Genomic DNA, 11,796 nt, shown 5'->3' on the forward strand with positions numbered 1-11,796 from the left:
TATTGTTTGAATATTCTTTTCTTTTAAAATTTTAAAGGAGACCAAAATATCAGTTGAGCATGTATGACATAAGTAGTGAATATTATTAAGTTCATAGGGCTTTGTAATTAATATAATGACATCACCGTTAAAAAAAACCGTACCAAAGTCCTATTGCACTTAAAGGGTTAGAGCTCCTCTTGGATATCACATTTTTAATCGATCAATCCCAATGCATGCTCTGTCGAAACGGCTGAGTGATCACATCGACATAAACAACGTCGTATGGAATGGAAACTGGTCTCGAAAAGTCGAAAAATGTGATTAAAATTGCTGTAGACTAAAAATTTGCGAAATTTGTGACAAAAATTATTGTAATCAAAATTACGGTAACCAACTTAATTGTGAACCAAATTTATTGGCCCTAAGGTACGTACAAGGTTCGACTGGGATCCCAGTTCCGGTCCAGGTTATCATGCCGAATCAGCAGCGGATACCAGGTTCTAGTGTTCGAATTAAGTGCTGGTTTGTTGCGGTGAGCTGTGATCGTAATCAGAATAGGATACCCAGGTTGTAATTATTAATCAACGCATGCTACCCTACGCTACATCCTCATAATCTGGTTTGTCAGCAAGTCTAACTGTCTTTTCCTAAGACTCCGTAACTCCGAGTACTCTTTTTTTTCAGATTGTTCTAGTTATATAACCAATAACCATTAGGTGTGAACTTCAGCTGTTATTTCGAAGTATATTTGGTAACTGGCCAGTTTAGACCTTACAATGTCATATATTTAATTATTAAGAAATAAATTCCGGCAACATAAGTCGCGCTTTATCAATGAGAACAGGTTTGACTGAGGTCGTCCAACTCTCCCTGGCATCTGACTTACTTTGACTTAGGGCGGCTTCAGCGTCAGAGTATTGATGCGCTGTCTCCATAGAACTCTATCCGCCATAAGTCATCCCATTTCTCCAGTGTCGTTGAGACCCGTGTCAGCTCGTAGGCTATCAACATAAGTCATGGCTGGTCTTCTCCTACTCAGCACCCCGTGAGTTGGTTCCCAGAATAGCAAGCGGTTTGCGACTAGTTCTGGGTGCTGGTGGATATGGCCTGCTAGTCGCATCCTGCGCTCTTGGATCTTCATGGTTGCTCTCGGTAGGTTGCCATAGACTTCTTTGTTGGTTTTGCGCTGCTTCCAATCCACATTTAGTGCCATCCTTAGCATTCTAGTGTAGCAGCCATCAATGCGTTTCTTCAATTGCTCTGTCAACGTCCACGTTTCAGAACCATAAAGAAGTATTGACTCCACAGTAGCAACAAATAGACGGATCTTTAGTCCTCTTCTAAGGTCAGACTTCCATATCTTGTTTAGCTTGTGGCAGGCTGCCCAAGCCTTAGCTTTTCTGACCCGCAGGTCCCTCTCTGTTGTTGCTATCCATGCTCCAAGGTATGCAAAGTCTGTCACCTTTTCCATCTGGTTTCCAGAACAACTATCAAGACTACTCGCCTCCTCTGTCATGTTCAGAGTCATGAACTTAGTTTTAGTGCCGTTCATGGCTAGCCCAACATTCAGTGCTGCTTTCTTAAGCCTGTCCAGGAGTAGTTTTGCCCCTTTAATGGTATCAGTGATAAGGGCAACATCATCTGCAAACTCGACGTCTGCGATCTTCTCAGCACCAATGCTTCTACTCCGTGCAGGCCTGAGAGTGAACCCAGAGTCCGAGTCATCATCGTCTATAGTCACTATCATGATATAGTCAATCATGATAATGAACAAGTGGGGGGCCAGTGCAGTCAAAGTGTCTCCTTGCAGTACTCCAGCCAGGGCCCAGGATATCGAAAATCTCTGTACTATCAGCTGTAACTACTTTAGCCTTTGTGCTCGTATAGATAGTAGATACCCTCAATTAGCCGCACTATGGCTTCAGGTATGCCATATGCTTTCGATAGGGTTTCAATATCTTCATGAGCAAACCTCTATGCACACAATCAAAAGCCTTTTTAAAATCAAAGAAAACCATGGTGGCCTTAGGACCATCACGTAATGAATCGTTGCAGAAGTTCAAGATGACTTCATCAATGTCCAACCTAGCCTCTTCATCGGTAGCAGGACTGGTGTCCAAGACTGATGTATAATATAAATAATCTTGGACAATTTTCTGCTTCAAAAACTCTATGACTTATTCTAATCTCACGATTGTAATAATCAATCACGAGTTGTATCTAATCTGATTTCAATCTTCCGACCAAGTCCACTGTACAGTGTACAGTCAACTCTCAAATTTCTAACCGCTCTAAAATTTGCATGTGTGTACCGCTCTACAGTCCTCATAGTATGGGTCCGGTAAGGGAGTTCCGCTCTAGAGTCCTACCCTGGCGATTTGACCCCGCTCTAGGGTCCTACTTTCGACCAAGTATTCGCTACAGTCCCCCGCTCTAGAGTCCCCCGCTCTAGAGTCCTACAGCTCTCTTCATCACTTCAGGTGAGATACCATCACCACCATAAGCTTTACCTTGTACTATCTTTTTGGCTAGACGTAGTTCCTCTAGACGTAGTTCCTTTATATTCAGTGGAGGGTGTATATTCCTGATCGGAATGTGAAATTAATGGAAAGGGGAAATTCTGTGAGTGAGTGTTAACACTGAACTATTTTGTTTCTTGTTCTGACTTGAAACCGTACATAAAATCTTTGACTAGTTGACATTTTTGCCAAGTAGACAAAAATCAGGATTAAGAATTATATTCCGGTAACCGCGCCGGTTAGTAGTTACTTTACTGTAGATATTTGATAACGATTCAGTTGGCCCTAATAACCGTCTGAAACACATTTTAAACAAAGATGCAATGCCTGTATCAGCTTATAATATCAACTTAACGAGTAGTTAATACTAGTTGAATGGACACTTTCCATCACTTTTACTGCCAACGCCTATTCTGAACCAATTACGTGAGTTAAATTAAAACAGCTGGAAAATCTGTCCAGTTATTTCGCACCTTAAACCTCTTAGGCGAGAATTTCTAGTTCAAGACTACAGCAGTGAGCAGATGTCACAACAAATCCCATTTCCTCATACTTTTACAATTGTTTGTAGAAGGGCCGGGCTGAAGTCAGTGAGAGCGGACTGTAGAGCGGACTTGGTCGTAAGCGAAATACCGACCAAGTACGTGCACTCAAGCAGATCATTTAGGAATGAGGATCTCATCGTGTGACACTTTAGCACCTACTAAGGGTATCTCATGTTCAGTCTGGTGACAGGGTATGTTCCAGATCAGATCCCATCGCATAGCGGGTCTTGTTAGGGATTTCAGTAGTGCAGTATAAATGTCACAGAGAATTTAGTTTAGTATATCACATTCGATTCCTACTTCTCTTTACAACTATCTACAATATGCTGAGTAAATGTCATTCCTTAACTCTTCCTGAGAAGCCCATCTTCATCCGGGGACGAACAGCCGGCAGTATTAACCTTGTTCTGCAATGATTTCGCTACGGAAAGGAAGCAAAGGTGTCCTGGCCGCCTCTACACCCTTCCGTTTTTGATACCCCTAAACCTCACATCCACCCTGCGAACTTTTTAGACTTCGAACTTCGAAGTGAAGACCATCTACTCCCGTGCCAATGATTTTCGGATATTCTCCAACAACCCTCCTGCCCAGATCCTAAACTCAGTCAAGCATAGTGCAGCAGAGGCCGCACTTCTCAACCTCCCTAAGACCGCCTCTTTCAAACACACCATCAACAAAGCAAGGCACAAAAACTATTATTAATCATTGATTAAAAAACATAACTCAATCTTCAAAACTAAATTTAATCTCAAATTTCTAACCGCTCTAATATTTGCATGTGGGCTCTAGAGTCCTCATAGTGTGGGTACGATAAGGGAATTCCGCTCTAGAGTCGAAGTCCTACCCTGGCGATTCGACTCCGTTCTAGGATTCTACTTCCGACCGAGTCCGCTGTACAGTCCTCCGCTGTACAGTCCTCCGCTCTAGGGTCCTACAGCCGCAGTGCCGCTACCGGGAAGTAGCTGCACTGCTACCATAGTCAGTCCAGGCAAAATTGCGGCAATAAGGGCATGTTTCCGAATCGGTCACAAAATTTTCCACGATCTCAACTACTCTGAAACCATAATGGAAACATTGGCATTGCCCTTTCTGAACATGCTAGACCCACCAAACTTCTCAATATCGGCTTCATCTTCTGATGGCGGGCGCGGCTTGCCTTTTAGTTTATTTCCGTACAAACCACATAATCTCATTTAATTAAGACAGTTTTTGAGCGCGCGCACCATGACGCGCGCGGATTATATTAACGAACGACAAAATTTTTTTACCGCCAATTTACCTACTAGACCAACAAAGGTAGCTAAAATCTAAGGTATTTGCAAATCAATCGCTTAACTAAACTGTTTCCAGGTGTTGAGTTACGTGAGTAAAGATCTGGGAGAAACTCCTTCCAGTCATGCGTGATGCAGAGTGGTAGCTAATGTTGAAAACTCCGCTAAATTGGGTGATCTCATCGAGAGATTACAAACACGGTGTGTAACTTGTACTTTTAGAAATAACATATTTTATCACTGGAAAATTTACAGGTTGTAATTGTGGTAAGTATTTTATCTATGTTTATTAATTCATGGTTGACTAATAATTATTTTCCTCAGGAAACTAACTCACGTGCGAAGTCTGAGAATTGAAGAATAACGACATAACTGCATAATTCTAGCTGAGAAAGCAGATTTCAGAGCAGAATTGAAGCAGAAAGCTGCCGACCAACAGCTCTCAGCAACACAAAACCTTACAACCCCAGCAACACAAAATCTCCTCACCGAAGCCCTATTTACATGCCCACTTGAAATCAACGTGGAATTACCAAAACTAATGTCCATAGAATTGTCTAAAGATCACGAGCAACAAAGTCCGGATCTGCCATCCACTCCGAAGCACCTACCTCAACAGACTTTGTCCTACCACATACTGATGACCCACAAATTGTTGTAGACTCTCCTAAACTCTGCAGATCAAAATAGCGAAACACAGGACAGATACAATGAGTGCCTCAAGACGGAAGCGCTAGCAGACAAGGAAAGGTGATCAGGCTGCAGGACCAGCTGCTTGTGCAGAAGGACGAACAACTACAGTTGAATAGACAGTACAAACAGCGGTGGAGTCAGGGATTAAGAGCTACAGTGCAGCTGTTCAACAGAACAGTGCAAGTGGTACGGTCTGCTACAGTAAAATCCTGAAGAAGGTGATGAAGAGTGTGGCTGCAGAGGAGGACAGGAGCAAGAACCTGATCGTGTTTGGGTTGAAAGAAGAGGATGAAGAACAGCTACCAGCTCTTGTAAACGCAGTATTGGACGAGATCGGGGAGAAACCTCATTTCGAAGCGACAAGAGTCGGCTGGAAGAGGCCAGGTACGGCCATCCTACCAGCCAAGATCACTGTCCCAAGCTCAACAGCAGTTCATCAGATTCTGATGAAAACAGGGAGACTGAGGCTGGCTGAGGCACACAAAGATGTATGGATTTGTATATCCAGTGAAGAGCGTGCAGCAAGGAAGAACCTGGTAACTGACCTGAAGAAGAAGAGAGCTGAACAAACTCATCTCGACCACTACATCTGGTACGGGAAGGTCTGTAGCCGGGTAAAGAAGCCACCATGACGTAATTCATGTCTATCGGACACCGATCAGTATATTATGTAGGAGTATCTTAAGAGTTTACGGACGTTATCTGTATTTGAGAGACAATTATATTATATGCATATATTATTATTTGATTGTTTCACACTTTTCACATTTCATCAATTTATTACTAGGTGGAGGTGATGTTATTGAGACTTTGGGCGGCCAAAAACTCCTGTTCTGCTAGTTGTCCTCTGTACTTGTTTCGCTGACCCACGCTTTTTAGCATTTATACATTTCGGCCTAGTTAATATGTGCACGAAAATTTATTATTATGTATAATAAACCCCCAGTGTAGAGTGATTTATCATCATCTGTCATACTACTAAGTACGACTCCCTTCTGGAATCCTTCATGCAAGCCTACAATAACCAGGAGTACGAAGTCATTGATTATCTCTCTGCTGTTTTTGCTGCACTATGAATTCGACATTTGATTATTGATATTAACGGTTTTATGATATTGGTATTTAGTTATATTATACTTTCGATTGTACTATATTTCAACCTTACTGCTAGGTTATTTGATCATTGTTGAACTGTGTTTCAACGATCAATGCTTAAATTATTAGAATCTTCAATTATGTTAGGCTTGAACTACTGTGAACACAATAGAGAATTAGATAGTCAGCCAGGTCTGTAATGATTCCATTTTATCTGCATCATCCGAAAGTATTTTGTACCTTTTATTTGTGATCTTCATTGACACAATATTTGTATATCCATAACCCTGTAACACGAACAGTTTTAATATCAAAACCGAGTCTTAACTGTTAGGTTATTTAAAATAGCTGACATCGCTTTCGTAATTGGTGCATCGTGTGACCACCCAGACCACGAGGAGGAGATCTTTGTCATTCCTCTAGCAAAGCAGCCAGTTTAAATTGAGAAGAGTAGCCCCTGATGGGTGGTTACAGGTTATCAGGAAGAGAGAGAGCATGAACTGGACGAGTTTTGATTTAAGATGGTGTAATTCAGATATTATAGGCTAGGGCATTGCATTCAACAATTTTGGGCCTGCACTTGCAGATGAATCTTCGTACAGCGACGGATTCGCTGCCAAGCTGTGTCTGCAGATCGAATGACTGCAAGGTTTCTAAAACATGGCCAGGAGACGAACTGCAATGTTGACAACCGTTTACTTAAAGATTTTAGAGTAAGCATTTCATGGGATGTTTCGACTGTAATCTTGAATATGACTGAAATGAATTATTGATAGAATAAAATGTGTTTGAATTCTTGTCTTGCTGTAACAAGGAACCCACTCAATTTGACCGAGATTATTCAATAAATCTAAAGAACTTTATCAATCTAACTATTAATTAATAGACATTTTGTAGAACTGATAATCGCATGTCATACTCATAGTAACCTTTGAGCAGTACTCTAATTATAGTCTAAAACAATTTATTGCGCTGGTCTGTGAATTGTACTGGTTGGTAAAATAGCCAAGAGCTTGCTGAAACCAGGCAAACGCCCCCGTAGGTATAGTGGTTGTATGTGAAGACATGTACCACGAGATCAAGTTCAACAATAATCTCACGAAAAGAGAGATAAAACATACCAATACCATTATCAATGACACTGGCTGAATCAAATGATTCTTATTATATGGCCATTTGTATGTCAAACAATACGAAAAAATAAAAGTTTGGCAAGGAATAAGTTTTGGGCCAGCAAGTTGCAAGTGCGAATTGGTAATCAGAACTAATGGTACAAATAATCATACGATAATTGATATGGTATAGTCGGTTAAGTTGATCGACTACAGTATATATGATATAATACATGACAGTAATTTTGTATCAAGACACTTATACATATTACTTCGAAGTATTCCAACAGCTACATTGTTACACACGTGCAACCAGCCAATTGCAGGAAGCCGAAGGATTTATTTTGGCCAGTGACTGTTAAACTTAAAGTAGTGTGTACCATACTTACTTCGCCCGAGACTGCTGCAATGTGCAGCTCCTCATTTAACCCTCACACCCGATTTCCCGAGTATTCGGCTGAGTATACCGGGGGGCTGCATAGACCACTCAGGATCCTTAGCTGAACGTCAACGACGCTCACCCCACAACCAGGCAGACATTCGGATTCGAACTCGCAACCTCGCGGTTGCAAAGCTGGTGTTCTAACCAACTGCGCTACCTCGCCGTTGCGAGGAAGGAGCCTTCCCCTCATTTCCAAATATAGTCATTTGTGACGTCATAACCATAGTAACGCCATAACCATAGTAACGCCTAGCGATACATAATAGCGACGCGCATGTTATTTTGATATTCGTTTGTTTTATTTGCTGCGCGGTGTAAATATTTATTTTGACCAGTTATTTAGTCATAACTTTTTATAGGAACCTGCGCTAGGTTTCGCTTTTCTTGCGACACCCGATTTGGCGTTTTTCCTATCGGATGGTATATAATTTGGCCACAGCGCAAATATCGCACGATAATCTTATTCCTATGAACAGCTTGAGCCGGGTATAAAATGGCCGAATATAAATTTAACGTAAACGACCCAATAATAATATTAAACGTAGAATGAAACTACTTAAAACTTATACAGATTCATGGTATCCTGATTCAAGACGCTTGCTCCTGATTTTTAGCAACAATATCAACAGACCCCACGACGTTGTAATATAATTGTGAGTAGGCAATCACTTGTATATTGATCTATATGTTTTGAACGGTAGTTTGTAAAAATAATTACATTCTACAAACATTATACGCTCCTACTATGCAATTACTAGCCTCTGGACTAACTCCCAATCATCTGTCCATATAATGGTGTTTCTGGACAGATAGATGGTGTATGATGCCCTCATGCTAATTTCAGCGATCTTCATGCAGTCCTTTTTCTCTTTAGTGTTTACGTTCAAGGTGCAGTGGTTCATAAAGGTTTGGAGGCTGCAGTTGTAAATGCCTCGAACTCGAACTCGAACTGCTACTGTCTGGAGCTTGCAATCTCTTCTGTCAGCTGCTGATATCTCTTCATATTCTTTTTTATCTTGATCAGCAAAGTTCTCCTCATTCAGATGCACCTTCTTCGCTTTATCTGAATAGATCACTACATATTCTGGTCTCAGTGGTATTACACTAATGTAATGTCTAACAATAACGTTCATAAGTGCTAAAATTTCGAACTAGCGGACCATATTCGGAGGAGAAATTTGGGACAGTTTTTTGCTTGGAAATACTGATTTGATCGAATTTTAACCACAAAAATGACTCCCAATAATATTCTTATGGAGAGTGTGGATAAATATTAAATATTTAAAATAATACAGGTTTGACTATAATGAAGTTGTGTCAATAATCATGTAAAGAATAATAGATAACCTACAATCTTAGTTTGGTAAACCAATTTGGTATCTTTGCTGTGTAGCCAAAATTACTCAATATGTAAAACTAAAAGAAGGATTATAACCTACAATCTTTGTTTTATCAGTGAACTTGAATATCTTGCAACTTGTTAAGACCACATTAAAATGCTTTGATATAGACTTTACATCATGCCGGATGTACCTTATAGAAATCATGTATCTAAAAGAGAATGATCTAGATGCGGATGATTAGTAGTTAGAGTCGGATCGATGTAGCAGAAAAAAGCAAACCCTAGCAAAGAGTGCAAGTGTTTTTATAACCAAATTCAGACAATTGTTTCGCCCATCGCCTGACATTTTAGGGTTTTTAACCCCTATCGCCCATAAACCGGGTGCTTCCAGATTTATACCGAAACCCATATTGGAAGAAAACACCCGATCTACAACATCAAAGCACATTTTAATAACTTGAGCACAAAACTGGTCAAAAAAAGACCAAAGTTGTTGCCCAATTTGGTATTTTTCCTCACGCGTGTAGCCAAAATGACCGATTTTTGTCAATATCTTAACAAATAAGCATTAAAGGGCTTATATTGCTTTATAAGTTGTATATAAATGTGATGTTTGCGCTCATTTTAAGCTAAAATTCAAGTCTTTACGATTTTCCTAGTTCAAGTTATCAAAATTCAGTCCCATTTTTGGTTCGCTGAGACAAAAACCAGTTTTTTGTCAATATCTATAAAACAAAGCACTGGAGACCTTCTAAGATGGCAAGTACGTACGGTACGTACCTTTAAAAATAGCTGTACGGTACGTACTTTTAAACTTGGGCTGAAAGGTACGATGCTTGCAATTGCGAAAAGATGCACAAAAACCACGTTCACACGACAACTTTCATGGAAGCTGAATTCGCTCATCGCTGCATTTCAATTTATACCATTAGATTTAGAGCAGTTGTACAAGAATGTTCCAGAAGCAAGAAGGGTTGGACCATGTGACATTGGATTTGGCGCTTTGAATTATGTTGGTAGAAAAAGTTGGCAGATGTTGTTTACACGATTTTTAGCGCATCCTCATTAATGTGTGAAACAAACTTTAGAGACTACGAATATCTTATTATATGAATATCTTATTATATGAATAAAAGAAGGCTGAGGCTGAAGCCTCAGCTTGCTGAAAAACTAGTGTTTATTTACTCCAATAAGCACATTAAAATGTGATACTGATTTTATCTGTCACTGTTCATTTTTATCTCTCACTGTTAATTTACTATCTTAATAATTCATGTTCCTCTTCGACTACTACCTCAAATAAAATTATGATAATACTAAAGGAACATTGCAAGTACTCCACTAACTTTGAAAAAAGTTTCATTTTTTTCCCAAAAAAGTCTGTACCCTATAGGGCCTGTACGGTACGTACCTTTAAAAGTAGCTGTACCGTACGTACTTAAAGCCCTGTACCGTACGTACTTGCCATCTTAGGAGACCTTATGTTGCTTCATAACTTGTATATAAATATGGCCATTGCGGTAATTTTAAGCTAAAATTGAAGTCTCTATGACCTTCAGGAGCTGCAATACAAAAATCCCGTATACGCGACTGAGGGTAATTTAGAAAATTTGCCCTGTAGGGTTATGTCTAGCGACACAAATTGCGTACCTAAACGACTTTGGTTAAGAATGATCTAACAAACAACCCTGTGTTGTCAGAAATCGTATACATCGAAGTGCACACTCAACTATTCCCTGCTACTGGAGTATGTGGCCCTCCTACACTGTTGCACACCAATTTCTTCTTGAAACGACCTATTTTATGGACCATAGCATAGGTCGTTCCAACAGGAAATTGGTGTGCGGCACGACTAATCAGTGCCACAACTAATCTTGAGAGGAGTCCAATATAAACCTGGCTACAGTTCTTATCAGGGCGTGTCTCTTTTTGATATCGCCCAAAATGGGATAATCGTTTAACTCCATATAAAACGGCTAGAATAACATTAGAAATATTTTCGGTTATCAATTTTCATTGAAGTGTCAGGTACTAACCATGCCAAATTTATACATTTCCGAGCTTTTTGCTTTTTTTATAGTTATTTTTAATCAAAGCATAAGACTAAGACGGGCTTTAATGTTTCAAATTATTTGATGAAGTTACAGATTTACGTTATTGTTTCTCGTTTCTCCTCTTATATAGTTGGTATCATGCAGTTATGATGTGCCATGTTATGTATTATCGATTATGAATACCAATAATACCAAAACATAACAAATCTGGAATGTGGAAATTGGAATCGTGCTTTTTATTTTGCCGTGCAATAGATTTGTAGTGTTGTAATTAGTTTAAAACATATATTACTTATAATTGTAAACCACAGAACGAGGAACTGGAGACGGACTTGCATGATGACATGAACTTTACAAGAAGGAACATACACTGGGGAACAATAGCGTTATATTAATCTAGTAGTACTACTTATCTAACAATGAAGGTAATGTGTTCAGTGTTGTGTTCATTCAGTAGTTATTTATTATTATTATTGTGTTAAATTTTAATTAGCTTTAACGTGAAAGAAGCAAGTTCAGCGAAAAAAAATAGTCAAATTATGCCTGGTTAATTAGAATATAATTAAAATATCGAAAAATGACTCGAAATCAATTTGAGGAGGCGTAATATGAACTTTAAAATCAGAGTAAAGATCAGAGGGGTTAAGAGATATGTTTCTGTTTGGAGACCAAAACAGGCAAGAACAAAATTATGAGCTGAGAACGCCAGGGGCATAAACATGACTGATGACATATAATATG

At 39.5% G+C, this 11,796-nt stretch overlaps 1 protein-coding gene across 1 annotated transcript in view; it reads left to right on the forward strand.

Annotated features, from left to right (window-relative positions):
- LOC134813022 (reticulocalbin-1-like) overlaps positions 1 to 11,593 on the forward strand; it is a 30,226-nt gene extending 18,633 nt beyond the window's left edge. Inside the window, exon 9 of the mRNA XM_063820686.1 lies at positions 10,821 to 11,593. The gene's annotated coding sequence lies outside the window, so the exon portion shown is untranslated. The remainder of the gene's footprint in view (positions 1 to 10,820) is intronic.
- Positions 11,594 to 11,796: the final 203 nt, after the last annotated feature.

Source organism: Bolinopsis microptera, chromosome 3 (assembly GCF_026151205.1).
Source record: "Bolinopsis microptera isolate Bmic1 chromosome 3, MBARI_Bmic_1.0, whole genome shotgun sequence".
In the NCBI taxonomy this organism is placed as follows: Eukaryota; Metazoa; Ctenophora; class Tentaculata; order Lobata; family Bolinopsidae; genus Bolinopsis; species Bolinopsis microptera.